Source organism: Hydra vulgaris, chromosome 15, assembly GCF_038396675.1.
Source record: "Hydra vulgaris chromosome 15, alternate assembly HydraT2T_AEP".
NCBI lineage: Eukaryota > Metazoa > Cnidaria > Hydrozoa > Anthoathecata > Hydridae > Hydra > Hydra vulgaris.
Genome location: NC_088934.1, coordinates 29470325 through 29484447, shown reverse-complemented (window position 1 = coordinate 29484447; position 14123 = coordinate 29470325). Strand labels below are relative to the sequence as shown.

Genomic DNA, 14123 nt, shown 5'->3' with positions numbered 1-14123 from the left:
TGTTTTCCACTATGACTCTATAATAAATTATTTTATTGTTCTGAGATTTAATGTTTTAATAGCTACTTGTAAAAATTAATAAAATTAAACAAAATCTCTTACTGATATGCCAAGAATTACATTTGTGAGCTTTAGGTCAGAAGCCATAAAAAATTTTAGCTGATTTAGATTTATTAGTTTAGTAAGCATTCCAAGATTATGGTTATTCTTCTTGACGTTACGTGCCAAAGCCAGCATTATCACCTTGTTCACTCCTCAGTCTTTCTCGTTTCTATATTGCTCCACTAACTTTGTTTCATCAAAAATATTCATCATAATCTGAAAATTAATCGCAATTGGACAATAATTCTAATTTTATTTCTTTTATTTGAGTAATATAAAGTAGGTTAAGTTACTAAACCTTCAATGAACTCTGTCCTCCGTCAATTCCAACTCTAACAATGGCTTTCATAGGATCTAATCCACGTAGAGAGCAGATTTCTTGAACAAATCTGGTGAGATCTTCAATCTATACAACATCTTTCAACAATGAGTTTTCAAGTTCATCTTTCTTTCCATTTAAAAAAAACAATTTTTTTGTAACAGTAAAACTTATCTAGAACATGAGACCGCTTCATAACCGTAGCAATTGATGCTTTTCAACACCTAATTGTGAAATACCATACTGTAAACAATGTGATATATTAAATATTGTAGATTTTTTGAAAAAAAAAATTACTGTACTGTCGTTTAAATTACGTTATAAAATATTTAGACACCTAAACGATCAAGATCTTTTCGTAAATCTCTAAGAATAACACGAACAACATTTTCAGGCAGATCATGATTTTTTTTGATACCAAATATTGTTTCAGTAGACTACTTTATTTTTTTGGAGCTTTGGTTTTAGTACTACTGGTAGGAGTGATCCTCCTAAAATTAGAATAAAATATTGCAGAAAGTCATTATAAGTAAGAAAATAAATAAAAATCTACCAGTAGATAATTGGAACGAATTTTCATTTTTAACTAGAAACTTTAAAACAGTTGAAATTATTTGTTCCGACATCTTTTCATCCTTGGAAAGAATATGATTTTCATCTTTTGAACAGCTGATGTTCTCGTACATGAGTGCCTAATGCCTTTTCCAACTAGTTGAAAACAATCTATGCAGAATGAGTTTAATCTTTCAATGTAGAGATTTTCATTTGACTCAATGATATAATCTCTTAAGTTAAAAATCTTGTGGCTGCGCTTGTCTGATACCATACAACAAATTGGACATTGATCCTCAGTTGGAGCAACCCTTCTTAACTCTCTTCCACTTTTCCAAACCTCTTCTATCATTTTTACAGGTTTTCCTTACAATATTTCTAAACAACTCATCAACCGCTTTAAGAGCTTCATTAGTGAAACTATTTAAGATATTATTATATATTAAGTTAACCACATTTTGAAGACAAAAAAAATGAAATGTCTCGTGGCTTTCTATGATTTTTGTAATAAAAGTAAGCTTAAATAATAAAATTAATATTGTTTTTTAAACGTTAATTTCTGGATTTCAGAAAATATCAATTTTGGTCTAAGAAGGAACGCTTTCGATTTTATTTTCAACACATTCCAGCTCGTACATATACATATTAATAGAATCTGAAAAAAAACCTCATGTTTTTTGAAATTCAACCTAAAACCCCTAGAATCAAGCAGTGCTGCCTTTAATCTCTTTTTAAATAATTGTGCTTCAAATAATAAAGTTTATATTTTAAAGAACGTTAATGTCTTAATGCCGTTAATGCCTACGCATGAAACCACAAAAACAAATTGTTATGCTTAAATAATTAAATTCAGATTTTTCCGATAACATTCGCGTCACCCGTTTCACTGTTCGTTAAATATTTAAGATTTTTGAAAGGTAGCAAAAAAATTGTTTATATATTTAAAACAACCATTTGGCGAGAACCACAAAATTATCTCTTTGTTATTTTTGTAAGATCATCAGCATAAAAGACATAACGACAAATTAAAAAGCTTCAGTGCCTAAAAAAGTATACAAATTCTTATTACAAGTTAATCCAAAAAAATCTTTATTTTAAAGAAATAACTAAGGAACGAATATGTTTTTCACAAAAAAAATGAAATTATCTTATAAGAGGTTTCGATCTTTCTTAAGAATTTTTTAAAAATTGTTGGCATCAAAACTGAAAGAAAAATAGTTATATTTTCAAAATACTAATGTTACTTTTTACTAAGAAAGAGTATTATAAAATTGTTTTTCCAAAGAAGAAAGTTTTTTGTTTAGATATTAAAAGCTTGTCGATAAAAATAAAAATGAAACAACATGAGCCAAATGATTAATGTTTATTTGTTGCCAAAATCTTCCTTGAGTAAATTGTAAACCTGGAGATCATAAAACAGTTCGTTACAGCTTTAAAAGTTTTATTTTATTTTTTTTTTTATATTTAGTTGATATTTAGTAAAGCCACCTTGTTGCCTGTAAAGTCTGATTTATTATATAGTTTTAATGTGTGAGATTTACATTCTTTCTATAATAAAAATAAACATATTTTTACAAAATTGTTAAAAATTGTTTTAACAAAATATATGCATATTTTTTGTTAAAACAATTTTTTTATACATTTATGCTCACTTTTGCTTTTAATATAGTATTATAGATTTTTCATGAAAATTCTTTATTTGAAAAACATCAAAAACAGCCCATTACATTGCTCCATCATGCGGTAATTCAATCTATATTGTACTATATTATGGGTCAGCAAATGGCCAGTGTCTACCTCCCTTTATTGTCTACAAAGCCATCCACTTTTATGATTCATGGTGCTAAAAAGGACCAGAAAATGCAATGTAAGGTGTAACAAAATTAGGTTGGATGGAGGACTATATTTTTGAAAGTTGAATTGACAGATTTATTATACATGTAAAGGATTTGGAAAAGCCTGTGTTGCTGCAATGTGGTGCGCACAATAGTAATATAAGATATTTTACTGTTAAAAAGGCTCTGGACAATCATACAATTTTACATTGCTTACCTTCAAACACAATTTGAGCAACCTCTTGATGTTATTTTTTGCTCCATTGAAATCGGAAGAAAATCCTTTAAAAATGGTTAAGATAAAACAGACATAAAAATGTTGAAAGTTTTGTATTTTGAGCTTTACTAAAAGCTCTTGTCAGTAAGATAGATAACAAACTAGATGGTTATCACAGATAGATGGTAATAGTAAACTCCGAAAAAGTGGTTTTAATGGTAGTGGTCTTTACCCTGTTGACAAATTCTTGACAAATCAAAACCAATGAAGCAGATAGTAAATTTGCAACCAAAGCGCAAGGAATTAGATGAGTTTAACAAAAAAGAAAATAAAATTTGTAAAAAATCTGCAGAGAGCAATTGGTTCTGTACTTACACCAAGCCGAAGTCAACCTACACTGACAACACTTTCAAATTTAAAAAAACGCAGAGTACGTGTCGAGACCAAAAAGAACAAAATTTTAACAGCTCAAGATGTTGTTACATGGTTGCAAGAATTAGAGAAGAATACAGCTGAAAAGAAGACTGTATCAGAAAGAAAAAAAAAACTGCTAGGCATAATCAATACAGCTTGAATTTTTAAATACAAGAAAGGAAATAAGTGTGGTATATGTATCAAATATAGTACGAGTATCCAAATTACCCCACCAGTGGGGTAATGTGGATATATGAAAGGTGTTGCTAAAAAACGATCAGTTATTGAAAATATATTTATGTTCTACCCCAGTGGGCACGGGATCTGAAAAAGACGTCTTTTGAACCTTCAAAAGACGTCCAAAACGTTCAAAACACGTTTAAAAGACGTCTTATTTTTGTCCCGTGCCCACTGGGACTCATTGTGAAACTGTTGTATACACCCTGAATGTAAAAAAAAATAACAAAAGTTTTTATGGTAGTTGTTAACTATAAAAAAAAATTATATATATAAATAAGAAAATTTATCCTAAATTCTATCTATATTACGACACTCTACCCTACTTTTTTGCGTAACTTTTATTAAACTTAATGCGCTATTTTAATTTTTTAAAAAACTTAAGGCTCTGCGAGGGAAAAATTTTGATCTTTTTTGCTTTTTTTTAAGTGAAATTTAGCGTTGCAAATTTTATGGATGATCCCTAATAACAACTGACTCCATAAAATTCAAAAATAAAATGTCTTTGAGAAAAACAGCTTTAACATTTAACGTAAATAAAAATGTTTTACACAAAAGAATTAGTAAAAAGTTGAAGAACCCATACTCTAGTAATACACTTAAGAGATCACTTGATTCAATTTATAAATTATTGCAAGGTGATTCTGACTATCTTTTAGTAAACTACATGAAAAAAATAGGTTCAGTGTTTTGTAGGTTGTCGTTAAGTGATATTTACCAGATTGTCTTTAAATAGGTAAAAAAGTATAAGAAATTTCACCCATTTAATAAAAATAAAGGTGTTGCTGGAAGCAATTTTAGAAGTGTATTTTTGAAAATTTTTATCAAGTGGAGAAAGAGATGATACAGCAGCAGTTGTTTATGCAATAAACATGACCAGACAATTTAGCTCCCTAATGTTGACGTTTTAAAGAAAAAAAGTGAAACTAGAGCTATTAGATCATGCTCTCACTGAAACTATTGGAAGGTGCTCTTAAAAATGATTGAATAAAAATTGAGTTTTTTTAAGGGTATGTAAAACATTTTTGGAAAACACACATGAATTTATACTGAAAATAAGATTTTTATGTTTTTAGCTCATGCAAAAAACATTATTATATCAGATTTTAAAAAAGAAAATGGAATTGAAATAAAATAATCATTATTAAAGACAAAGAAATACGAATACTATGTTTGCAATGAATTATGGAGTAAGGCTGCAAAAATAGAAAATAGAAGTAAATGTTTGATTTCCAAAATGTAATAAAATTCTGAAATATATGTAGACATATTTCAAATGTACGATTTGGTTTGTTTTTAACTACTGTTGAATCAATATGTGGTTTATGTGGCTAGTGACACTATTTTTTATATGGTATAACTGAATTATGTAAAAAGATTATTCTTGCTAATCATCTTAATAACAAACTTTGTTTTTCTTAAATTAGTTTATAAAAAATAATCGATCGCATTTTGATCTGCTAAGTGGGGTAAAATGAGACAGTGTAGGTGTTATCAATGAATAATTTCTAAAGACCTAACCATTGCAAATTAACAAATTGTATTTTGCAGGGTTATAATTAGGATGTTAGAAAATTTGAAAAATATCTAGCTCTTTTCTAAAAGCTTGGCTACTGGAAAAAGATAAATTAATGCTTACAGTAAGATAAACTGTAACTGTTAGATTAATGCATACTGTAAGATAAACTAACGCTTAAGTGTCTGCTTAATTTTTCCACTTATTGCTTAATCGTCTGCAGCGTAAGAAAAAATCAATTTAAATACATATGCTGACAGTGTATTGCTATAGTGGAAAAAACAGTTTAAATTAATTTTTTTATTTGTTGATGCTCTAGGATAAAATAAGGTAATTTCGTCGTGTTACACTATTTTATTGTTTAAAGACAATAGCTGCTTTTATAACGTTAATAAATCATACATATTGATGCCCTGCAGATATATCTATAATAAAACAGCTAATAAATTGTAGCAAACTTTTATAGTGTTATGTAAAGTTTAAAATGATTTTAAACATTTAAAATATCGAAATTAACGGCCTAGTATGGCGATTTCAGCACAATGATGCGGTAAATTCGGCATACTTGGCGAAAATAAAAAGTTTATTGAAAGCGCATTGATATAATTAAAGTAACATTAAAAACTATAAATCTGCATACTATAAAGTAATTGCCTATTAAATGGAATTTATTACATCTAGTTGGCATAATACGGGCGTTGGAAACACCTTGATTAATCATTTCTTTAAACCATCTGTTTTAGTAAAGTAGAAATATATCACCAAAAATAGAAACCTTATTAAAAAAATGTACTTTCAAAAGAAAATTATAAATGAAATTATGATTACTTTCTATGATTTCGATGGTTATTATTATCACAGCTTTAAAACAAGAGATATATTTAAGAAAATTAAAAGATAGTTTATCAATATATGGAATATAATTCTTTTTAAAGCCGTAAATACTTTTTTAACATAAATACCACATATTGAAGCACATGTTTCATGCAACTACATGAAACCATTTATGGCATTTATCCAAATTATCCCTTAAATAAGGATCATCGAAATCACCACAGTATATAGACCACGTGTATTAATACATTTCACAAGGTTGTTTATCAGTTACATCTTTAGTACAAGGTTTATTTAAACACGTCTTTGATTGTGTAGATATATATTTTTTTTAATGCACTTTTTACGCAATTGTCTGCTTTTATATTTCAAAGTTAAAGATTTCTCTAGCTGTGATTTATATGGTGATCCATTAATTTTTCACCATGAGTTACCCTCCTTTTTCACCTGTTCATTCTGTATTTTTAATGTCAAGCTCCCATTGCGCACATAACACCATAAGGTTGTTATGATTTTATTAGAGGTGGCTAGTTCTCATGACTTCTGAATTGTAAATGATAAACTTGGTAAAACAGATTCTAAATAAAAATTATTTAACTAAAGAGGGTAGAGATAATTAGGCAGCATAAAAACTATAAAAAAATAGCTGAAATGTTTAAAAAATATTTTGATTATTTCTTTCATAAACTTTATTTTTAAGTTAATAAAACAACAGATATGTTAATATTTTGCTTGATTGAAATTAAAATCATGTTTATGTTTAGAATAAATTGTAGAAGATTGTAAAAATAATACATCCTTTAAAATTATTATCCTTTTTGAATATCAATAACTCAATCTGTGACAAAATCAAAATGATCTAATTATTAAGCAGAGTCTAAACCTTTATTGAGTGTAGGGTGTATTTCAGATGTAATATTTGGTTTTGAAGTACTTGATGCTACATTTGAGTGATTGGTAGCCTTACTTTTGGCTAAATCTTTTTCTGTAAACGCATTTCTATCAAAGGGATAAATTCCACATTTTTTTATCCGGACTGAAAATTTTGAGCTGTTGCACCTTTTCCATAAGTTTCCATAAGTCACCTTTTCCATAAGTCACCTTTTCCATAAGTCACCTTTTCCATAAGTCACCTTTTTCATAAGTCTCACTCGAATACGTGGATAGATTAACATTGATGGGATAAAAAATCCGCTTGCTGATTGACAACAAACTATTCTGCAATTACGTTGATTCAGCAACTCTTACAAAGAGTTTATTATGACATTTCAAAAAATTCTTCAAAAATAAAAGAGGGTTAAACAAGCTGGTCCAGAAATTTTATTGTTTAAGATAAATAACTTCTAGAAATGTATGTTTCATAAAATTTTGTAATAATCATACTAATGCAAAATAAAAATGCTTTAGAAATAATTGCGACGATCGGAGACTGGAAACAGTATTAAAACTAAACCTTTGGTCTTTGTGTCCCATTTATGATTTTAATAAAAGCTAATTTTTTTTTCATTATATCTTAAATTAGGTTAAAATTAATCAAAAGATTAAAAATTTTATAAAAAAATCTCTACTCATTAAAAAGTTGTTATTATTTATAGTTGATTATTCTCCAATTAACTTCAAAAAATAACTTAAAAAGGTCATAAGTTTTAAACAGCATTTTTTTTTTTTTTGAATGATATTTAAAATTTGTCGATAAATTTTGATTGTAATAAATAGGAAAAGATAAAAAATTTAAAAACGTTGTAAGAGCGTTACGTTAGGGGCGTGTTCTTAGAGTTTTTAATATGATTGGGTCCGAACACTCAGACACAAATAAAAAGAAGATTTTAGTTTTTTTGGTAAGGTTTTTAGTGATATTTAACATAACAAGTTGATAATAACTGTTTCATGTTTTACAAATTAACTTTTCACAATAAATTACATATATATTTAAACCGTAAGACTTTTAGAAAAGAAAGTATGACGAGAGTTGTATGTAACAATAGCTTTATGAAAATATTTTGAATAATTTTTGTGACATTTGGATATCTTGTCACCGTTTTCCCAGGGTTGAGTAAAATTATGATGAAAAATTCAGAAGCTTGCTGGTCCTTTGTGAATAATTACTTAAAAGATTTTTTTTTATTCTTATGTTTGTTTTACCAAAGCGTGTTTATAAAATCCAAGATGTTTTACATTTACAAACTACTATTTTAATTTGTATCTTGTCATTTTAAAAAACCCTTAAAATCATTCTTTATTGCTAAAATACTTAAAATGGGTCAATTAAAAACCACTTTTAGTTTTAACGAGTTTTGGTTTTTTTGCATTGTTGTAATTTGTGCGTTGATACATTTTGCGTTTGTAATATCGTTAGTTGTGCTTTGAAAGTTTAAATATTAATAGTTATTTAACCTTTGAAATATTATATCCGTATTCAAGGCTAAGTTACAGTCAAAGTAGGAGTAAAGTTTGTTTAATTTGCTTTAAAAAAGGAAGTAATTTAAGTGTAATACAAGAAGGAGGTGTAGTTTTATTGAGAAATAAAAAGTATTTCATTGAAAATATTAACTTAAATGATAACCGTTTTCCAAATAGAATTTGTGGAAGGTGACGAACTAATTTAGTAAAATTGGAAAAGGGTAACACCAATATTATGTAAACCATTTGATTTCTTTAAAGTTAAAGAAACTTTTCTAAGAAACCAACACTTTTGCTAATGTGATATATGTCTTATTGCTAGGAGTAATTTAATACATGGATCAAATATAAAAAAAAGAGGAATACCAAAACTCAACATGAATATTTTACCCTCTCATGGACCATTTAAAGTTTGTAAAAGATGATTAAATCTTAGTGGATCAGGATCAGCCCACGCCTGTTGTATTACAGAGAGAAGCAAAATAATGAAGCAACTAGATGAAGGTAAAAATGTATTAACTGTATTATAAGTTCTTATTAAAACTCAATTATAATAATAATTCTAAAGTAATAAAAAATTTTGTATTGTAGATTTTTGTTAAACGATAGAGGTGCCAAATTGCAATGTTCTAAAACACTTTAAAAAAAGTTTGAAAAACAAGGCAATTTAATTCAGGTTGCGACTAACAGAACTTTATTTAGTATACAAGGACCATAGAACTTCTTTCAAAGCATTGGTTAGTGATTAACCGATACCTACAAGGGAAGTGAACAAAATAAAAAATGCATGTGGTTTTAGTAACGCACATGGGGCTAGAACTTTAAGTATTTTTAGAAGATGGAAAGGTCGCAAATCATTTGAAAAAAATACAAGAAACAAACTGGTTGAAGATGACGCTATTTTAAATGAATGGGTGAAAGGGCGATGGCTTACTACAAAAATATTTTAGGACTGGTGGAAAATGTTGTCAAAAAATGAAATTTTTTAAGTGAGTTCATTTTAAAAGTTGGCATTGGTGGAGCAGCTGGATTTTTCAAAAATTGTTTAAATATCTTAGATTGTTGCGAGGTATCTAAAGAAAAAGTAAAAAAGTTTAGTTACAACAAAGGCATATGTAAACAAAAATACAAAGATGATGGGATTAACTAACTTATTATTCTTGCACTTGTAGAAAATTTGCAAGAATCTTACGCAAATACGAAAATAATAATCGATTTTAGTAATTTAAACAGTATTAAATGTTTTTGTGCTTTTGATATGAAGTTTGTCATTATTTATTTTGAAATAGAAACTCCAGTCTCAACTCATTTTTGCCCTTGGTGTAAAGCTAATAAAGATGATTTTCAAAGAAATGAACGCTTGGAATGAATAAATCATCAGCTATTAATTACAAAAATGATTTTAGACATAAAATAAAAATTTCAAAGTTATTTGCTGTACGCTATCATAACTTTATAGACCAAACACTTATTGATCTACCAGATGAAACAAAGATTGTAAAAATTCTTGCTCCGATGGAGCTACACTTTTTCAGTGGAAACACCAACATACTTTTTATTTGTTTCGATTCATATACAAAATATAAAGAACTTTTTGTGAAGCAGAAGAGTGGAATGAAGAATTGGGCTTTAAAAGACAAAGGCTTCATTGTGGGATATTTACAGGAGACATTGTTCAAAGCTTCTCGATAATATAGATATTTTGAACAATTTGAACAAGTCTTATTCACTGAATTACGATGAACATTTTTCTTTCATACAACAGGCATTTAAATGCTTGAGAGAAGTTAAAGTTAGTTGTTTAGCAATGACTTTAGAACCCTACTGCGAAATAAAAATAAAAGATTATCAAGAGGCCTACTGTTACTTGGATTAAGAATATCACCTAAAGTACACGCTTTAATAAAACATACAGTAAATTTTTTTGAAAATGATATCTAGTGATTATCCAAAGAAAGATTTAGGCTATTGGAGCAATCAGGCTTCTGAATCTGTTCATCATAATTTCAGACAGCTCTGGGAAAACGGTTACAAGGTATCCAAATGTCACAAAAATTATTCAAAATATTTTCATAAAACGATCGTTATATAAAACTTCCGTCATTTCTAAAAGTCTTACTGATTGAATATGTATAAAGTTTATTGTGGAAAGTTTGTTTGTAAAATATGAACAGTTATTATTAAATTGTTATGTTAAATATTTCTAAAAACCTCAACAAAAAAACGAAAATCTTCTTTTTATTTTTGTCCGAGTGTTTGAACCTAATCGTATTAAAACTCTAAAAACACGCCCCTAACGTAACGCCCTTAAATCGTTTTTGAATTAATTTTCTTTACATCTTCATTACAATCAAAGCTTATCAACAAACTTTAAATGTTATTTCAAAAAAATATGTCGTTTAAAAGGTATGACCTTTTAAAGTTATTTTTTAAAGTTAATTGGGTAAACTGTTGCATCTCGGAATTATGTGAAACGGTAACGGTTACGAGAAATCAGTTAAAATTAGAACGAGAAAAATAACGGTAACGGGAATAATTTTATTGTTGAAAAATCAGGCGAGATGAGGCTCGTTTAATGGCAAGAAATTCCGAAAAAAACCAAGCAGAAATGAAATAAATTTATTCTTTAAATTTCTATGAATTTTTCGAAATTTTCATGTTACGGTTATGTCTAAAAGACAAAAATGATTATCATGAAACAAATTCGTCGCAATTTTTTCTAAAACATTCATAATTTGCATTAATATGATTATTACAAAATTTTATAAAAGCACCATTTCTGGAAGTCATCTATCTTAAACATTAAAAATTCTTGACCAGCTTGTTTAACCCTCCTTTATTTTTTTAGATATCGACATAGTATTTCCAAAATCTTGGCCATAACAGAACAAGATACAATGTTTTCGAAAATATAATCCGTTTTTGGTGAACTTTTTTTTTCGTAAGAAATATATTCACTAGGATCTAGTCCAAAGAGACTTTTATAGTAAAAAAAAAAGTCTCTTTTAACAACATTTACGCAACTTCAACTATAAGGCGACATTTAAATGTCGTCCAAAAGTTAAAACAATTAAAATAATGCGGAAGTACATTAAGTTTTATCGTTTTTTTAAAAAACTGTAATAATAATGACTACAAGTTTTCTTAATCAACAGCGCTTTTGTTTTGGTTTTATTGAAAAATATTTTTAAAATATGCGCGGAGTATTGCTATATCGACTATCTTATAGCCTGCTGCTACAAGGGAGTATTGCTACATAAATTAAAATTAGAACGATAAAAACTTTTATATATATTTATATATATATATATATATATATATATATATATATATATATATATATATATATATATATATATATATATATATATATATATATATATATATATATTTATATATATATATATATATATATATATATATATATATATATATATATATATATATATATATATATATATATATATATATATATATATATATCTATAAATATTTGTATAAATCTGTAAATTATCTTGATTATTTGATATTCTCAGTAGGTCTTCTTTTCCTTTTTTTTTTACGAGAATAGGTGCTTATAAAAAGCACGTATAATAAACACGTCAACTTTAAAGTATAATGTGTGTAGACTTGATAAAGTAAATCTACAGCCACATTACCATTATAGCATTGTTAATGGTAAGACTTTAGCTGTGCATATAAAAAGCTTAAATTTTATTACTTAAGTTAAAATAAATTTATATATAATATTGTTTTACTTTTACGCTATATACAGTTTAGTTATATGAAATAAATTTAGCTTAGTATGTTAACATAAAATCAAAAGCAAATTTGTAGAATAATCTGAGACATGGCTAGAAAACTTTCAGTGGAAAATTGTCGTAGAAACTATGATAGTACCGAGGAAAGTATCAAGGTTTATAAGTTTCCAAGTGATAAAGAGTTAAGTTCAAGATGGTTAGCAGCTTTACCAAACAAAATTCAAAATCCAACTAATAATATGGGTGTTTTTGAAAAGCACTGGCCTTTAGGATGTAGTATGCATTATCATAAAAAAAGTTCTTTTGAATTATTTTATAGATTTCATCAGATCCTCCATCTACATTTCTGGTTGTGCTTCTTCAATGTTATGACAAGCAAGCACAACATTTCAGTCAACAAATTTTGCCAAGATTTCAATTTAATCTGAAAACTCGTTACCTGATGTGTATTTAAAACATCAAATTTTGAAAATCATTGTTGTTGTTTTTTTGATGATGTTTATGTTAAACCAAGTTTTTGAGGATGTCATTTAATAAACTACAGTGAAGATAATTCTACTGAAGTTGCTAATACTACATTTGGTTTTATGCTTAAGCCAATATTAGGAAAACCAGAATTTGTTTGACGTATGGTGTCAACCTTCAAGCTTTTTGTTCAGTTTTTATAAAGTTTAGTTGTTCAAATTACTCAAACAGTAACTAAACTAAGCGGTGAAATTTTATGTTTTATTTCAGAAAGTCTTGCGAAAAACTGTAGTTTCTATAAAAAAAATTAGTTTAAAAGGAGATATGCCAAGGCAAGGCAATGTTAATAACTGAAATCTTGTAATGTAATTGTAATCCAGTGCATTTATTTAAATCAATTATAAATAAGTGACTCATCGTAAAGACTGGTAAAATTCATCTTAAACTAAATGATCAGTTCTTTAAAGGCTACTGGAAAGATTTGGATTTTATATCGTCAAAAAAAAAAAAAAGTTGTCGAGTTGATGAATCTTTCATACAAACCATTTTTCCAGGGGCAGTTGATCTTCAAAATGTAGCTCATATGTTTGCAATTGTGAATAAGAAAGTGTTAAAGTTAATTGTTAAAGCGATAAAATATTTACAAGGGAAACTAAAAAAGCGATAAAATATTTACAAGGGAAACTAAAATTTCTCAAGTGCAATCTATTGTATTAGTTATTTTGTAAAAATATTTGATAAAATCCAAATTTTTCAACAATTAAGATTACTTTTTTTTATGGACCAGTGTATATAAAATTTCTCTATATGTATATAAAATTTACAATTTAAATAAATAAATTCCAATAAATTCAAATTGCGATTCTTAATATCATAATCAATTCTTAATATCATAATCATAAATTCAAATTGCGATTGCTTTCTTTTTGTCAGGCAACTTTGTGGTTGCAATTACTATATTTCAATAGAGGTAGTTCAAAACAGTTTGCGTTTACAACGTTTAAAATTATTTAGTAAATTGGATGCTATGGATCTAAATATCGTTCTGTGCTCCATAGTTCAATCAGATTTTTGTCACTTAAAACAAATGAAAATTCAGGTTTGCGTCATTTAACAATCTTAATCAGATTGGATTGTAAGTTGGATTGCAAGCTCTGTCTTCATCGTTTTTAACAACTTTTATGAGCTTTGTGTCATTTGCATACATTTTGCAAAGAGCTGATTTGATTTGATTTGAATTACCATGTTGTTAACAAATAGAACAAAGAGCAACTGCCCCAAAACAGTTGCAGAACACTACTAGTAACGTCAATTAAATAAGAAATTACGTCAATTAAGTCAGAAGATTTGTTATCTTGATACGTGTGTACCCAGAGGGCACGCGGACGTCCATAAGACGTCCATGGACGTCCGATATTGGACGAACGGACGTCCATTTTGGACGTCCATAAGACGTCCTATGGACGATTAA

The 14123-nt window shown here is 27.6% G+C and overlaps 1 protein-coding gene across 2 annotated transcripts in view; it reads left to right on the top strand.

The window, feature by feature from the left end:
• Positions 1 to 14123, top strand: part of LOC105845100 (uncharacterized) — a 79862-nt gene that overhangs the window by 23802 nt on the left and 41937 nt on the right. The gene's annotated exons all lie outside the window — the stretch shown is intronic.